This window comes from Centrocercus urophasianus, unplaced genomic scaffold, assembly GCF_019232065.1.
Source record: "Centrocercus urophasianus isolate 14NV4802_14NV808 unplaced genomic scaffold, USGS_Curo_1.0 seq_12, whole genome shotgun sequence".
NCBI classification, from domain to species: Eukaryota; Metazoa; Chordata; class Aves; order Galliformes; family Phasianidae; genus Centrocercus; species Centrocercus urophasianus.
In genome coordinates this window covers 32595285-32614076 of record NW_024884364.1, presented here as the reverse complement: position 1 = coordinate 32614076, position 18792 = coordinate 32595285, and the positions used below count along the sequence as shown (strand labels likewise).

The window sequence follows — 18792 nt, the reverse complement described above, 5'->3', positions numbered from 1 at the left end:
ATAGCTCCACTGCCTCAGCCACTGCCACTTCAGTCAGATAGGCTGCAGTGTCAGAGACCCACTGAATTAGCTACCTGTGGCGTAATCTTGGGTGCGTAATACTGAGTTTTATTTAATAAAATGCTGATATCACCATGATGCACTCCTGAGACAGATATGAGATGCTGAAATGGGTGGAGTAATGATGAACCCCACCCTTTCCATATATATTTGTTAATGACTGGTTTCCCTTAATAACGCTCTTCTAAAGGACAGATTTTTTCCTTCCCAGCAGCCATACATAAAACCTACATAAGCATAAAAGATGTTTCCTTTGCAAGCACTTCTGTTGTGTCATGTAAAAAAGTGCATCTCCATCGAGCCAGGGGCATGCAAAGAGAAAAACAGCATTAAGTTTATGAAAGTGAAATCAAAGTGGGGACTCTCTGATCTGTGAATAAACCCTTGTGGATGAGACATTACCATCCCCATACATACCACACTCTTATCTAAACAGTATCTCTTCATCAAGAAGGAGCCAGAAAATGATCTAGACTTGTCATGCACCCCCTTGGGTTTACAGCATTGTAATGCAGTTCTGCCATCATTAAAGATTTCAGGATCTGAGCTGTATAGTGAAGAGCAGCAGCAGAGCTGAGTGCAGAAGGGGATATCAAGCACAACAGCTGCAGCTGCCAGAGCTCTCTCTCACCATCCTCAATCAGACTGCTATTACACAGAAACAACAGAAGTATCAAGTCCCAAATTTACACACTTTAAGTTTTTATCATTAAATTCCTGATAACTGGCCTAGAATTCCATTTTACAGCCTATTTCATCTGCAAATTCCTTTGCTGTTGCCACATAACATGACATTTTCACTCCAAACCTTCCAAAACTTCCTCTTCTTGCTGTGCTAGCTTGCATTTAAGTTAATTAGAGAGAGATCATCAACTGAGTGAAGTAAGATCTCAACACAATTTTGTGTCATATCTTTTCTTCTGTCTGTCAGATAAAGCTGGGTGGAGCAGAGAGAGTAAGGAGAGCAGAGGGGAGCTGGTGTGGGGCAAGCATGCAAGGCCCAGGAGGGAGACATGGGTATGGGGTGAGTGAGTGGGGAGCACAAGAGAATAGCAACAGACCTGGTGTTTAAGTTATGTGTACAATTCCTCCCTGCAGTGAGACAAAAGAGATGGGGGAAGGATGTAGAGATCACCCAGAACAGTGGGGTGAAAATACAGTGTGACATGGAAGCAAGCTCACCTCAAGACTGGTGGTATTCATGGCCCTGTTAGAAAGGACTTCCTGGGATACCGATGGGACTGCAGTCCTACAGAGCTACGCACTTCAAAAAAACACTCATTTTCTCCTTCACCCACCTTCTCTTCAACCCAGCTTCTCCTTCCGTCTACATATTAACATTTTTAGTCCAGCTCCTGAAAGCTGACCCACAATAATGGAGCCAGACCAAAGCCCCCAGAAAGCGCTGCAGGGCTCAGGGCAAGCCCTGGAGTTTTCCTTTGGGGAACAGCACTGACTTGAGGAGAGGTTCAACAAAGGTTTGGCACGTCCCCATAGATTAGAGGAAATGAGTGTCTTGAGCTGGAGAGAAGAGCTGTGGGCAGGAGAAAGCCATCACTCTGTGCCAAGAAAAGCATCAGAAATACCATGGCTCTACCCCAACTGGCCCTGAGTGAGCACACGGTCCCTAGGCCTGTCCAAAGACATGGAAGTGCCTCCAGGAAGCTGTGGTGGGAGCTGCAGGCTGAGGCAGTTGAGTTGGAAGCAAGCACCTGAAAGCCGTGTGGGCCTGTGCCCCATGGGGGTAGTGCCAGGGAGGGTGGGTGGAAGGCATGGCCAGGGGAAGATGGAGAGATAACAAAGGCGCACAGCCTCTATTAGACAGCTGTGACAGTTTTGGTAACACTGCGTGGGGATAGAGTGACCTCTGAGGGGAGTGAGTGTGGTGGCCCAGGAGGATTTGTCTCATCATGGATAGCACAGGTCGATATTCAGGTGCTGTGCCAATCCTCAGCTTGACTCAGCACAGCACTGCGCACAGGACACGCACGCCATGGAGATCAGAAAGGACATTGTCTTCATCACACAGACAGCACCGTGGCAGCTGGAGGGGAAGGCAGGAGGGCCAAGTCCTGAGGTGATTACTCTGACCTTACTCAGTGGGAATTCTGCCTGAACAACAACTGAGTAATGGCTCTGTGTGCTGGCACTTGCATGACACACCGCAGTGTTTTACATGGGAGTTGTCCAGATTTCTAATTAGTTTGCATTTGTCCTGGTTACATTTTGACAAAACAGCACCAGGCAAGCCTATTTTGTCCTACACCCCCCCTGTATTTAATAGCATCTGTGATGCATGTAGAAAATGCCTGGGGGGGTTGCTCCACAATACAACCTGAGCATGGCTACAAGCACAACAGCGCAGGCTCATGGAGCAACCAAATCCCTCATTCACAGCTGCTGTAGACTTCAGCCATGCTGCAGGGACATTGGTGGGAAAAATCCAAGTCTGCTTTGGACAATGGTAGCTAGTGATAGGATGAGAGGTAATGGCTTTAAGTTACACCAGGGCAGTTTCAGGTTAGATATTAGGAAACATTTCTTCTCAGAAGTAGTAAGGCATTGGTACAGTCTGGCGATGGAGTCACCATCCCTGGAAGTGTTCAAGAGCCATGTGGATGTGGCACTGAGGGACGTGGGCAATGGGCGTGGTGGGGATGGGCTGACAGTTGGACTGGATGATCTTAGTGGTCTTTTCCAGCGTTAATGATTTCGTGATTCAGTGGAAGCAGGAGCATTTCCACCATTCATGTGGACAAAATGCCACAAAAGGCCACAGGGCTAAGACAGTACAAAGATATGACCTGTGCTGCCTTAGCTGAACATTGTGCGTTCATCTGAGGCCTGTGGGGTAAGAAAAGCACCTGAACACTCTATGTTCATCCCAATATCAGCTCTACACAAACAGATGTCTACCATAGAGAGCATAGGTCACAAAGCAGTCCTCTCAGCTCTCAGGAGAATATAGAGAAAGTCGCAGCCTGACGGACACATTGTGTTCATGGTTGAACACCTCCCCTGTGCCACCACCATGCTTGAAAAGAAATCCCAGAGAAAAAGTACCTCCTACCTGGGCCTGCTCTAAGTCTCAGGGACTCCCAGGTCCCCTCCCTGATGCATACCTGGCCATGACAGCTGCTCCCCTGAGCATGGTTACCCAACCACAGTTCTCTGGCTTCTCTGAGCACACACTGGATTTGATGTATAGTGCTTTTCATGTGTTGCAAGATGTTTCAGCATCTCTGAACCACTGGTTGTAAAGGTGAAAAATAAGAATCTATGAGCCTCGCAGATGTCTGTCACCAAATGTTATTGCAGAATTAATTCTGGTTGAGGGTGAAAAAACAGAAGTATGTGACAAGTTTTACCAGATGCCTCTTACTTCTTTGAATAGACAGAAGAAAGGATTCCCCTAACAGACACCTGCAATTTAATTACGAAAAAACAAAGGAAGATATCTATGTATCATGATGCAGTAACATGCTCTCAGTCAGTAAGATAGAGAAAAGAAAAACGCCACTTGTGCCAAAATAAATATTAGCCTCCTGAAACTTAACCTTTTGTGATAACAAGAGATCAAACCAGAGATCAGAGTGCAGTGTGTACTCCAGACAACAAAAATGTCATACTATGATGTAGTACATGATGGTACTCCCTCCCACAGTCTCACCGAAGCTGATGGGAGCATGAAGAATGGCCGACTCCAACACACTGCTCAGTCTGAAATCTTCATCAGTTCTGACAAGTGTGAGCAGAGTACAGCATCTGTCACCCTTAAAATCCATTTTGAACTACAGATAAGATCAGTTCACTAGAACAAACTTATAAATTGCAAAGCTCTTGCTGCTTGCTTGGCAAACAAGAGCAGTTCCGGAAAAGTTTTTAAGAGCATGGGTCAAGCATGCAACACTAGGTTTAATAGCAGCAATTTAGGAAGTTGCTATCTGCTGAACTGTTTGTAACCCTTGCACTGCATGGCCAGCAACTGGTAAAACTGTATGGCAGACAATGTGCTGGCACCTCAAACTGATCAGCAATGAGCTGCCAGGACAGCTCAGAGCCTCCGAGGAGCAGATATTTGGCACAGAAACAGCTGAAGTGCAAAGATATAATCTCTCTGCCAAGTCCCTTTAAACCATTGCAGCCTTTTCTGCTTTAAGTGCAATTTTTGACCTCTTTTTACTGTTGAACTGGTAGCATTTGCAGTGTGTTCAAATAAAGAAACAGACTGAAGTACTCAAAGCTGGAATAGAGTGTAACATGGAGAGATTCCTTTCTGAGACAGGGAGTATCTCAACTTCCAAAATGACCAAATGGCTTCACATTAAGACTCATGCTAAGTTTGAGCAGAGGCCAAATTTCCAATCCACTCACTTGTGAGGTAGATATCATCCCTACAGTCTCATCAGCCATACGTTTTGGCATCGTTCTTGGTCTCACTGATCTTGCTCTGTAACCTGGCATTTCACTGGATGTGTGTAGACCAACTCCTTGACTGGTAAGGAAGTTCATACTGGTTCTCTTTCTGAAGTTACTACACATGACAACTCAGTCACTTTGCAGCAGGATAAATATATCCTTGCACATGTAAACTCACAGGAAAATAATATGCATTACTCAGATTTTGTCATTGTTTGACTTCTTCACAGACTAGATACAGGAGGCAACAAGTCTGAGTGCATAGCTCCACAGACAATTCTCTGTCATTTTGGTGAGTAACATAAAAGACACAAAAGCTTTGAGTTTTCTGTCCAAAATAATTTTGGATGAGAAATTACTTCAACCTCAGTATTTACATTTTTCATTCTGTGCAGCCTCAGACTTTTCTGAACACTTTAATACCAATTTTCTGCAAAATGGTTCCTTCGTACTGTACAGAAATTCAAGAGTGTGATGCCTTTATTGCTTTCTGCTGAACTGAGCTCCTTGGAATAGTTATACTCTCGTGATATATTTTTTACTTATTCAGCCATACAATCTTTCCTCATTGCAGATGTTCTTTAACATAGAACAGTGATACTAAAAGGGAAAGGAACATGAAGTGCCCTAAATTAAATTCCCAGCAAACACCTGAATATTCAGTGACAGCAACTGACAAGTTGTACTCTGCAGCGTTTCTGGAGCTATTGTTGCTTTTTTTTTAAACAGTTTTGTGTTCACCATAAAAACGATTGAACTTCTCAACAGAGAGGAATTGGGAGTCTTATTTATCTATAAATACCTCCTTATCTGCTCCTATCTGTAGAAATACAGAATAATCACCTACCCTTAGCATTGACCTTCATAAATTTTAAGGCATTACAGTGCTGACAATAAACTTGTGCTTATATGAACAGCTCTCTTTATCTCATGCTTTTATACAATTCAGTACCACTGATAATCAAACACTAATAAAAAATAAGCCTCCTCTCCCCTGAAAAATCCCAAGTATTTCAAGTGTGGATGAGTACTTTGTCTGGGAAGCAGGAAGAGAATGTGTCAACTGACAAGTTGCCTTCCGAAAGTATTAATGTTTAGGGCAGAAAAACAGATGTGGCAATAAAAGTCTTCCAATGGCAATTCAGTCTTGACATTAGACTGGAACAGTCATCAGTCGATGGATCTGCTTACTGTGAATAGTCTCCTCTCCTGGAGAAATTTCAGTGAGAAGCTGGAAAAAAATTAGTAGAATATGGTATAATAATCTCCTTATAACTACACTCCACAAAAGTATTTCTTTCCTTTGTTAGCTGAAAAGTGCCATGCTTCGGATTTCTTGGGCTTACATTCTATACATGCACTTTTTTTTTGTTTAGTACTGAAGTAAATAATTTCTCTGGAGAGAGGTTTAGGAAACAATGGGGAGAAGGAGTGGCTTGTTTGGAAACATGGTGACACAGCAGGACACGCTCAATGTCAACAGAGATTTCAATGCAGTTGCACAAGAAGATATTATGGGAGAGGTCTACGCTTTAAGTGGATGAAATACTTCTGTTTATATCAATAATACATCAGCATTACCATGCAAATCAGCCTATATCAGGTTATACTTTTTGGCATTGGACAGACATTTTTTACAGAGGCGTTCTTTTGTTGTGAGAAACAATAAGTCATTTCTTTCAGCACCATGGTAGTGATTTGTCTACAAGTACTTCAAGTCTCACCTCAAGCTCACTACTGGCATAACAGCCCTAGAGAGGATTGCTTCATTTAATAAGAAAAAGTAAGCTGTGACTATTAATTAGATTTCTGTGTTGAAAGATACCATTTTTAAATCTATGTATTTCATGCAAGTTACTTAAGGTTCTTCCTGGCAGACTTTAATATGAATATATATAGTAATAAATGTATATATAAAAGCAGGACTTTTTTTTCCCTAAAAAAGTGTTTTCAAATTAACTGTCCTGTTCCTCCATGACTTCCCACCAAGAAACTTTTTATTTGGGAAATTATTCCTTTAATAACGTTATTTTAAATAATGCTGCTTCAAATCAAGGTAAGAAAGCCTCAAGGGGAAAATATAATCTATTTCAAATTCTTTCCACCTAAAAATTTTAAGTATCAGTATTTGTGATTTTGCTTTCTACTGCCTCTTAAACTCAAGAAATCAATTCAGAAATGTTTCTAACTGACCATTTTGCCCCCACACTGCTGCCCTCCCATGTCCCTCTTTCCCTCCTGCTTTCCCCAGGCAAGATTTTGTCATGGATTGTTTCTGGGTTTGCTGTTCAGCTCAGGGTCATGCCCCAGCTTTCATCTTAGCTCCATCTCTGCCACCACCGCAGGGTGACTGCTGCCTCTGCTCTACTCACGCTCTGCCCCAGAGCTATTTGTGCTTGCTCTTTCTGTCCTGCTCCAAGGTAAGAGTTCACATGAGGGCTCAGTAACTTGCTGCTAACAAAAGTGGAAGCTCCTGCTCTCCCCTCCTTCCTCCTCCACCCAGCTGTGGCAGGCAGCAGGGTACAGGACTCCTTGACTTTTGGGGTGTGCAGAGGGAAGGCAAGCTAAGGAAAACAAGAAGTCAGTTCGTGGGCAGTAACCTATTCCTCTACTTACTTAATACACATCCAACCCACTCCCTGCTCTTTCTTTGTATGAGAAGCCCAATGGTCATTTGGAGCATCTTGTATTATTCAAGCATCTTGTTCATCTTCACAGAACCTGATCATGCTTCAGTTCAAGTCTGTATCCTTAAAAGAAGCACAATCCTGTATGCAAGCAATCCCGAACTTTATGGGAAACTAGTTCCCTTATGTGGATATTGAGATTTAGCTGGATGTCTAACAATCACATTGCTTTGACTGACTGTGGATCCAGTCTGCTCTTCACAGCAGCTGAAGGGAAGCTTACAAAACCCGGGCAGAAAGACAACAGGTTATGCTGTTTGTAAATCTAGTTTGTTCCTGTTACAAATCTAGATGGGAAGTGTATGTTGGAGGGTTGCTTTGGTCTTTGTTGCTTTTTTTAAGGGACATGACTTGCTGCAGAGGAGGTCTGCCAAAAAAAGAACCAAGCAGAGATAGTCTCACACGCCCAATGCTTGCAGAGCTCTCCAAACAGTGACTCAGCAATGAGACCTCTCTTGGCCATCTTGCAACAACCTTGGCATGGCAGAGTGACAGCGATGACAGTTCATTGTCAACAGTAGTACTTCAGTGGCTTCCAGTAGTTTAAGCAAAGGCTGTGGTAGTTGTCAAGATGATGATGAGGTAAGGGAAGTCTGCAAAGATAAATATATCGTATATATATATATATATATATATATATAATGAGGGGGAAGACACAAAAAGAAGAGAGCCCGGAGAAAAGAAGGCTCAGGGGAGACCTCTTTGCAGCCATCCAGCACTTAAAGGGAGATTACATTCAGGAGGGAAACCAAATTTTGTTCGTAGATGGTGATGGGACAAGGGGGGATGGCTTTAAACTAAAAGAGGGGAAATTTAGATTAGATGTCAGCGGGAAAGTTTTCTCTCAGAGAGTGGTGATGCACTGGCACAGGTTGCCCAGAGAGGTTATGGATGCCCCATCTCTGGACACACTCAAAGCCAGGCTGGATGGGGGGCTGGGCAGCTTGAACTGGTGCCTGATTTAGTGGCAGGCAGTCCTGCCCATAGCAGGGCTTAAAACTGGCTGAACACTGAGGTCCTTTTCAACCCCAACCATTCTGTGATTCTGTGAAATGAGTGGACTGGGGCATGGAGGCAGAGAGGAAGTAGAGTCAGACAAGTCAGAAATAGTAGCCACCTAAAGGACTAGCTTGTGAAGTAACCATTAAAAAAACCCACAGTGCCACTAATTAAAGAGCAGGGAGAAATTAAATCCTTGCTCCTTCTATGCAGGCTTCTTCTTGTTAGTAGGGATTCTTCCACAGAGACAAAACAAAGACTTGACCTTAGAGCTAGTCATTCCTATGAAGAGGCTGCACATAAATATACTGCCCATAAGGCCACAGAGGAATCTCAGCACTGAGACCCCTCAAACTGCAATTGAGGGAACACAGCTGCCATTAATGCCACCTTGTCTTCCCAAAGAGCTGGTGCCAGGACAGAGGAAGAGTGAGCACACCCTGTGGAGGTAAATGATGCGTGGAGGTAAGTGAAGTGATGCGTCAAAGTGGGTGATGTGCAGAAGTAGGTGATGCCTCCTGAAGCAGCACAGTTGGCTGTGAGCCATGGTAGAGCAGCCCTGCTTCCCAGCAGCAAGTGCTGCTGAGCTTTCTGCTCCAACGCAACACTTGTGGGGGACTTTGAAAACATCCAGAAATGTGATAAATGATTTATCTTTCCATAATGCTGCTGGCTTCCCTCCCATCTCGCAATAACCCAAGGGCACAATTAAGGCCTTTTTGGATAACAGGAACACTCCCTAAAGTTCTAATAACGCTGGAATGATTGCTGGAGAATTTAGAAACCTAAAGCTTATCTTCTGTGCCATACAAAAGGGGATCTACTTCTGCAGACATCCTAATCTACAGGATTCTATTTAAATTTCAGCTAAATCACTGTCTCACACTGGGAGTAAGAAAAGGCTGATTAGAAGTTGGGTGAATCAATAAGTACTGAATGGCCTAGAGAAGTGGGAACATTCATTCACTCTAATAAAACTGGGAAAGCTGTGGGTGGATGACTGAAAGGAACAAAGGGCTGCTTAACAGCACTGAGCTAGGGTAAAAAGGCCAGGAAGAAAAGTGCTTATAAAACTTTATGACTAAGAGCAGAATGAGATGAGAGGTGCACAGGAAGAGGTGTCGGATCAGTAAACGTGCCACTCAAAACCTATGGTGAGTCATTCTGATTCCTGACTTTTAGGGCAGGGGGTCTGCCTTGCTGAAAGGTATGAGCTCCTCTCTTTAGTACACCCCTCTGAAAGCCTGATTTCTTTCAGTAAATTGATGTCACTGTTCAGGGGAGGAACAACTTCACATTGCAAAGCAAGATAAGCACGAAGGCGCCAGAGCCACTGGTTGCTTAAGGGTGACATTAAGAACTCCAACATTTGGAAAAGAGATTGCCCAAAGGAGGCTACAGGGTAACAGATGTGCCCTGAAGGACTCGAAACAAGGAGAGGGAGCAACAGCTCCAGCTCTCAGCACTGGAGACCAGGCGATCAACCCAACCGGAAACAGCAACCCGGGGCCAAAGTTGCAGCTCTTTGTCAGGGCCTGTATTTATTTTATTCTGCTTGTGCTTTATTTGCCCCGTGGCTATGTGGAGAGCTTTCTTCTCTGAAGTTGTCAATTTGCAAGTCTCATGAGGCTTTAGCTTGCATAATAAATTGTTTTCTGCTAATATATATTTTGAGCAGCAGTCTGTTCATTAAAAACAATTTTCTTGTAGAAATACAGAATGGTTTAAATATATTGAAACAGCAAAAATGGAGAGCTCTTGTTCAGACATTAGTGTACTGAAATGGTCAAATAAGATACCTAAAATTCTAAAGCTCTTGAGATCAGTGTGCTGCAGACTAGAAAAACTGACGGACAGTTGGCTGAATATGAGCCAGCAGTGTGCTCAGGTGGCCAAGAAGGCCAATGGCATCCTGGCTTGTATCAAGAATGGTGTGGTGAGCAGGACTAGGGAAGTCATCCTGCTCCTGTACTCAGCACTGGTGAGTCCTCATCTTGAGTACTGTGTTCAGTTTTGGGCACCTCACTTAGAAAGGACATGGAGATGCTGGAGCAGGTCCAAAGAAGGGCAACAAGGCTTGTGAAGGGCTTGGAGAAAATGTTCTATGAGGAGAGACTGAAGGAACTGGGGCTGTTTTGTCTGGGGAAGAGGAGGCTGAGGGGAGACCTTATCACTCTGTTCCAATACCTGAAAGGTGCTTACAGCGAGAGCGGGGTTGGTCTCTTCTCACTGGTGACAGGTGACAAGATGAGGGGAAATGGCCCTATGTTGTGCCAGGGGATGTTTAGGTTGGATATCAGGAAACACTTCTTTACAGAAAGGGTTGCTAAGCTCTGGAATAGGCTCCACAGGGAGGTGGTTGAGTCACCATCCCTGGATGTGTGTAAAATCCATTTGGATGTGGTGCTCAGGGATGTGATTTAGCAGAGTTAGGGTAGCATGTTTAGGTTGTGGTTGGACTCAATGATCTTTAAGCTCTTTTCCAACCTGAGCAACTCTAATCTTGTGCACAGATATGCCGTTCCCAGCTTTGTCAAAAGGTCACTATTTGTAAAATCATAGAATCACTTAGGTTGGAAAAGACCACTAAAGTCCACCAACCCTTCCCCACCATGCCCACTGCCCACGACCCTCACTGCCAAATCCACACCGTTCTTGAACACCTCTAGGGATGGCCACTCCACCACCTCCCACTGCATCACCACTCCTTCTGAGAAGAAATGGTTCCTTTCATATAGATTCAGTTCAGAATTTGATTGCTTTTAAATACAATTTACAAAACACTAGCATAAGCCTGCTGGAGCTCACAGAAAGCCATCAATGGGATGTTTATTTTTGTTTGATATTGTAATGCCAAATACGATTTTTGTACACTCTAAGCCATAGTTCTTAACAATATGCTAATTTTCCATCTGTTTCCGAAGTTTACAAACATCTTTTGCTTTCTTCAGAAATGTTGAACCTCTGTTGTCAACACAAGCCAAAAAACAATGAAAAGGCTGAACTGAGCAGCATGACAAAAGTGAACTCTGAGCTCAGCTACTCATGACAGATGACAGATACCCAACTCCAGCAAAGTAAAGGGGAAGATCTAAGATAGGAGCAGAAAAGCAGTGCTTGGGGTTTTCCAACACACCTTGCAAGAAAAAAAATGTCCCAAAAGACTTAGAAGAAAGCCTCCTGGTTTCCAGATAAGCTTCATGGATTCCACAGGTTTACACATTCGTGAAAATTTTGGCTGTAGACACACGTGGTGGGGATTTTCAAATTAATCTTCATAAATTCAGAGGTTCCTTGATTATTTCAATTCCTTGGGTAGAACAGAGCTACTTATGTTCCAAACATGAAATACTTCAAAGCGAATCCTTCTTCTGGCTTCTAAGATGTACACAGTGATCCATGCACTTACGAGTAGACAGTGCGTTTAACAGTATGTCCAAATGTATGCAGAGGACATTGAGTGTCATGCATTTAAAGATGTCTCAAAGCATGGAAACAGTGACGAGGGCTTTGCTTTTGACACAGGTATGCTCTCGAGGCCAGGACCGACTTTCAGGGCTGTTTCACCGACATGTGGAGGAGGAGGAGGAAGCACGCAGCCTTCCAAACCGCAGCAGGGTGCTCAGGCTTTGTTTCCCACACCTCAAGGTCTGCATGGCTCCTATGGGAAACTGCAACTTCTCAGGTCGAATTACTGACTGAGGACACCTAGTGGGGTTTTGGTAGACATCAACGCCACAAACCTCGAAGCGACTGATTTATTAATAACCATTACTACCATTAAGCCTTTTAAAAACAAACAGTCAACAATAACAAAAAATCCTATACACATTAAAAAAATAATCAGTTACTGTTGCTATAGAAATGTCCTAGAGTATTTTCCCAAATGTTTGCTAATCTTGGTCACTCCATCACACGCTCTTTCTGTTTCCACGTTCTTTGCTCAGACTGCTATTTCTCAAAGTTTTAGGCCAATGGGCCGCTGTTACATTTTGATAGTGTTTCATGGACCTAAGCCCATCAGTAGAGTCGATCAGGACTAGCAAGCTCATCAGCACTACTGGTTAGAAGGGCACCGTGGCCTCAAACTAGCAGTGGAGCTCCAAACCACACGATGGGAACCAGTAATTAAAATTGTGGATGGGCAATACTTTCAATTTTTATCCATTCGTAATGAGTAGAATATTATTCTGTCAACAGTAAAACAAGACAAAACGAAACCTGAAAAAAGTCTTATTGTTGAATCACGGGAATAGTGAGTTCAGGTAGGTTACTGATGCAGGTGCAGTTGGGTGGGATTTTGCAGATGACACCATAAAAATCTGTTCACAGTTTCTATTGAGACAGGAATAACAAGCTAAGGACATTTTAGGATGTAATCTGATCCCTGACAGATTTATTTTTTTTTTTGTGGGCTGAAGCACTGTGGACTTCTTTGTGGTGAGCATTTTTGTTTGGGATTACTGCAGCGAGGATTTTGTTTTTAAAGCCAAAGTTAAATGCTGTGTTTCAGTGTGATTCTCAGCCTTCTTTCTGCTTCAGTCCTGAAACTGAACTTTCATTAGATCAGTGTTCTGGAAAAGTGATTTGGCTCTGTCAGAATATTGATTTAAAGTATTATCTGAAGCCATCAGACATGAGCAGCTAAACTAACAAACTTTATCTATTTCATTGCAGGTTTAATTAAAAAAATAATAATCCCAGACACCCCCTCTTCAATACCTGGTGGCTGTGCTCTGAGTACCCACACTGTTCTTTCACCTCACCAGATAGATCGTGCAATGATTGATAACCCAGCCTGTGCTCCAGCCTGCCCCTTAATTGCCTTAAATACCTGTTTCATCATATTCTCCCTGCTGGTTCCCATGTCTGAGAGGCAGGAAAAGCCAGGCAACAAAGATGTGGCTTCAAAGTAAAATAGAAGTAAATAGAGACGGTAGAACTTCTTCCCACCCCTCCCAATCAAACCTAAACATATTTCTGAAACACACTTCAATATAAGACTGGACTGAATGGGGGAGGTGATTTCTCCTCCCTTATCTCCAGCGGCAATACAAAGCCAGCACCCCTCTGCCCCCCCAAAGTAGTATGCATCAGTCTGAAATACATCAGGGGTAGAAAAGGGAAGAAGAAGCTGCCCTCTATTCTATATACTCTAATATATACTAATAGACTCTAGTATACTGATACACTCTAATATACTCTATATGCTCTAATAGAGAATTCACACTGGAAAACCTGGGATAATTTAGGATTTTCTTGTATAAAAACCAAGGAAAGCCAGTAGCTGGACCATGATTTAATTTCTGTCTTCATGAATTCACTCCAGTGTGCAGGAGAATTCACTTTTTGCATGAAATCAAATTGCCTTTACTTTGAGGTAAGTGCTGAGTACAATGAGAGTCCAGGAGCCATCATGAACCCAGAAGCATGAGGAAGAGAGTAAGAATAGGTGAGGCACCATCATGGCTTGCACACTGAAGCTCTATGTCTAGAAAGTGGGTTCATGTCCCTGAATATAAAGCAAGCACTAGATAAGGACACTGCTTCTTCAGGGAGTTGAAGGATGACGTATTTTCCATTCACTTGGGTGCTGGGTCAGCCTTTCTGAACCAGGAGATTTCCTATCTGCCCACAATGTATTTGGCACTGTCTTACTGAAAGAATTTCCATTATCAGGCACTGATAAGAGGAATGCAGGCTGTGCTGTTACCCCAAATTTTAATCCCTATTGAGAGATTCATATCATGTTATTAAGTGTGCAGTCTGTGCTAGGAAAATCACACACTCTGGTTGTCCATTTAGAAAAACAAATTGTGAAATTCACAGCTTTGGTAGAAAAAGCAGAGGTAAAATGATCTCATGAGTGCACAAATTAAAACCTCAAAGCACTGCTGAGCACTGTGAACACCAACACAATGCTGTTTCTCTGCAAGACATGCCTGTTCATGAGATGTGTGCTTTTGTGCTGAAACAGGCACAGCAGCAACATACCACTGCTGTTCTTCCCAGAACAGTCAGCTGATTCCCAATGACTTTAAAGCTCACCTGTAATTACACCACAATGCAAACCCAGACATCTGCTGGGTTATCTCCTTTTCAAATGCACTGTAGGCAATAACTCTCTAAAGCTTTGTTCTGGGCTATCTTAACAATCTCTGATAGAGGAACTTTTACTGTCCCTCTCCCTCTGAAGATTAGGACTTTTCTACCACTCTTGGTGTTAGGTAATAGGGTTGTCGGGGAAAGGGATTAAGCCTTGATCTGTCCCTTGTTCTGAGCAAGACAAGAATTACTGTATAAACAGTACAGCCCAATAAACAGTCAGCCCCCAGCCTCTTGTATCTACTTGGCACTGGGCAGGGTCCCAGCCAGCACGACCCTTGCCCCAAAATGTGCATGCACTTTAGATGTGGACTGCGATATGGCAAGATTATCAGCAGATAAGGAGCTGCTAGGAGGAGAGGTTTATCATAGTAAAGAACATGATACAAAGTAGTTTTCACAGCTGAAGATACCACTTTCCTGCACTTGCTCTGTAACCATCCCTCTATGTCTTACAGGTACCGTAGCTGGCCATAGCCCTGCATCATCAAGAAAGTCTCCTTACAGTCGGGCAGTTTTCTTCTCCTTCACAATGCTTCCCTACCTGGTGTAGAGATTTAAATACATTGCCAATTCTTACGATTTTATCACAACTGTCCCACTTCTTTTTTTTTCTTTTTTTTTCTTTTTTTCTTTTTTTTTTTTTTTTCTTTTTTAATTAAAATCCCAGCTCCCAAAGGCAAGTAATTATTCAGGAATCTCAGGTTTCATTAAAATATATATATGTATGTGTGTGTGTGTGTGTTTCCAGACCTCAGAAATGCTCAGGGAAAAAAAAAATCGAAAAGGAAAATACATTATAAAGGCTAAAAAACAGAAACAGAAAAAAAGGATCTTGTCATTCAGAAATAAGAAATGAAACTTCATTCCAAGGTTATTATTATTTTTAAAACTAATTATTACCTTCTTTTTCCCACAAAGAGGGAATAGGAGGTGATGAAGCTTGAGTCATTGTCTGGGACTACTAATATTGAATTTCACAGTTAATTTGACAAATAAAATCAGATTAGTATAAAGAGGTCAAAATCTCATATGAAGGAGGAAGGTTAATAATAAAACATGTTTATTGTTCTATTGCCTGTTATGAATGTCTCAGATTAATTGAAATTTAATTCTGTTTTGGTTTTGCTATTGTTTGCACAGCAAGAAGAGAACATCAGACACTTTACAAACACTGAAGGCTGACTTAACTGGAATACAAATACACGACCTTTATATGAGGGATGGAAGCTGAGCACTCTTTAATTACATTCTCCTATTGGTCCCAGGCTGTACCTTTTGCAAAGCTGAATAGCAGTACAGTCACAAAATGCACGCTTTGTGGAGCACTGGCACCAGAGGAAGACAGGCAGATTCAGTCCAACAATAGCTTTCCTGTTCCTACAGGACAGCTCGTGTCTTTACTGGCAAAGTGCTGAAGTGTCATCAATTCTTTGCATATGTCTTTACTCCCATGACCTCCTCTGACGGCATCTTTCAAAGAATTTATTTATTACTACACCATGAACCTTTAGGAAAGGACACCACTACAGAGGACACCGTATAAATAACCACTGCAGAGACATGCTGTCCAGAGAGGACCTGCAGATCACAGCTGAGAATTCAGGAAGCAATATCCCAGATGAGAAAGTGGACGAACAGGACTAGGTGGAGAGAATAAGGCCACAGACTGGTCTAGACATAGCTGAGTGGCCATTAATGAGTTTGGAATTTTATTTAAGTATTTATTTAACACGATCCACTGAAATGCCACATTTAGATTAGATGTTGGTGGAAAATTTTTGCTGAGAGGGTGGTGAGGTGCTGGCACAGCTGCCCAAAGAAGCTGTGGTGCCCCATCCCTGGAGGTGCTCAAGGCCAGGTTGGATGGGGCCCTGGGCAGCCTGAGCTGGTGGGGGGCAGCCCTGCCCCATGGCAGGGGTTGGGGTGGGTGGGCTTTGAAGTCCCTTCCAACCCAAACCATTCTGTGATGCTGTGATTTAAAAACTACCTTAAAATCTGAACTATTTCAGTCCCATAGCAATGCAGTGCATGACTCCAGTACTACAGTATGAGAGCAAATAAACACAAAGGTGGATAGATCAGAATTAAGCTCTCAAAGTGAGACTTGACTGAGGTGAACTTCCATCCAGGAGCTTCCTAACTGGGGAGAAATTAATACTGCAGTGCTGTATTTACTTGTAGATGGGAAGGTATGATTTCAATATTCCAATTCCTTGTTAGGCAGCCACATACTAATATGTGAATGCCAGACATCTGATGACAAAGGTAAAGCAAGCAACATCTGGAATCCCACAGTCCTTGTTGCAGCTGTTTTTAACTTCTCAAATATAGAATCGTTAAGGTTGGAGAAGACCTTTAAGATCACCTAGTCCAAGTGTCATCCCATCCTCCCCATGCCCACTGACCACGTCCCTCAGTGCCACATCCACATGGCTCTGTTGGCTTCTACTGCAGAGGGCAGTCGCGAAAGAGAGCCGCGACCTCCCTCCCCCTGCCCAGAGCGCTGGCGGAGCGCTGGGCTGCACGCCACGTTCTGCGCCCGTTCTACAGGCGGGACGGTGGCGCCCCCTACCGGCCGTACTGCGCCAGATCCCGATGAGCGCGGGCGGCCCTTCGGGAAAGGCCCGGAGCGGAGGGAGGGGCTGCGGCTGCCCGGCCCAGGTGTCAGGTGTGGCCGAGATAGCTCACAGGGGCGGGTTACCTGCACCTGCACCAAAAGAGGGGTGGCCAGCGGGATGAGAGGAGCGGAAGTTCCTCTTTGCTCTGCCCTCGTGAGGCTCCACCTGGAGTACTGCGTCCGTGCCTGGGGTCCCCAGCGTAGGAGGGATGTGGAGATGTTGGAGTGAGTCCATAGGACAGCACGAAGATGCTCAGAGGGCTGGAGCAGCTCTCCTGTGGAGACAGGCTGAGGAAGCTGGGCTTGAGCAGCCTGGAGAAGGGAAGTCTCCAGGGAGACCAGTGGCTTTGCTGCGTTTAGAAGTTTATAAGCATGGTCTTATAGTGATAGGACAAGCAGGAATGGCTTTAAACTGAAAGAGGGGAGATTTAGGTGGGATATTAGGGGGTAACTTTTTACTCAGAGGGCGGTGAGGCGCTGGCACAGCTGCCCAGAGAAGCTGTGGTGCCCCATCCCTGGAGGCTCAAGGCCAGGTTGGATGGGGCCCTGGGCAGCCTGAGCTGGCGGGTTGGAACCAGATGACCTTTCTCTTCTGTCTCTTCTGATGCAAGCCATTCTATGTTTCTATGATTCTATGAAAAGTTTATTGTTTGAAGAGATTTTCTGTCTTTTGTAGAACCGTGTGTGTGTGATCTGAAACAACAGCTTATGCTGGTTCAGCAAGTGTTGGAAAGGACATGTGAAGCAACAGGGAAGCCTGTAAAAGTCGCAGCTGTGGGGAACTTTCCCATGTGATGGAGATTTAGGGGTTGGGCTCTGCACAAGAGAATGCTTTCAGCTGCATTTCAGATGAGCCACAAGCTTGAGTGAGGGGCTTTTACTGCATGGCAATTTTTTGTTCTATTATAGTGACCAGTATGAGCCTTTTGCTGGCAGGTGAACAAGTCCTGAGAACTTTCATTAGCATGGGGAGATACAGCCAGCTCCACTGCTGCTGTGCAAAATTTCTCCTGGTGCAACAATAAATGTGACAGCTTGTGCAGATACAGAAGACAGCAGTTAGGAGGTTTCTGTGGCAAGTGACTACTGTGATGTGGCATTGCCAGCTGCCTCCCTGTTTCCAAGAAAACCTTCTGAAGTTGAAAAGCTATGAATTCTTCCAGCTGTGCTGAAACACTGTCCAAAATGAGAGACAATGAGAACTGACATCCCAAAGTAACAGACTGCAAGTAACTACACTGGTCAATAAAACTATATTGACTTTCATTGATTTTTTTGTCTAGATAAAGTATGGGATTACTTTTGCTTAAGATCTGTAATCTTTCAGTACTGATAGGCCAAATAGCCCTCTTGTTTGAGAAGCCTTACTATGGGTAATGACTTAATTCCTCTGTTCTAGACTTGCTCAACATGAAGTCATTAAGGTTTCTTGTCATAGCCTTCCTTTTTCTCTACACTGCTTCACAGTCATCCTTTTAGATGTTTCTATCCCCTTAAACATGTCTCCCTTTTAATTCACCTGATCCTTCTCCACACAGCCACCTTACACATAACTTTATTCCCCTTGAACATTCTCCTCACCTTCAGAAAAAAAAAGTATTACTAGTCCCTCTACCTAACTCTACCATCTCTGATGTTTCACGATTCTTAATGTCCAATTCCTCATCTTCTCCTACTCACTTTGCAATACCTGTGGAATAGAAATACGTGGGACATAGGTCATTTAATTCTGAGGTAAGGAGTACTCCGCAGTTTAAGCAGATTTTAGTCAGATGAGGGCAGTGTTAGGAAACATGTTGGTTCCCAGTGCCACATTCACCACTTGTCCTCCCAGTGCTTACCTATCATGTTTGCATTATAAAATGATCCAAACTGAAAAAAAAAAAAAAAAAAAAAAAAAAA

General features: G+C 43.5%; 1 long non-coding RNA gene across 5 annotated transcripts in view; it reads right to left on the bottom strand.

Annotated features, from left to right (window-relative positions):
- Positions 1-7731: 7731 nt before the first annotated feature.
- Positions 7732-18792, bottom strand: part of LOC122155573 — a 17134-nt gene continuing 6073 nt past the window's right edge. For 4 of the 5 annotated variants that reach the window (XR_006167269.1, XR_006167271.1, XR_006167270.1 and 1 more), the window contains exon 5: positions 10975-11873. This is a non-coding gene — a long non-coding RNA (uncharacterized LOC122155573). Of the gene's footprint in view, positions 7760-10974; positions 11874-18792 lie in introns of those variants that run through there. The other variant, XR_006167272.1, reaches the window with a different exon arrangement.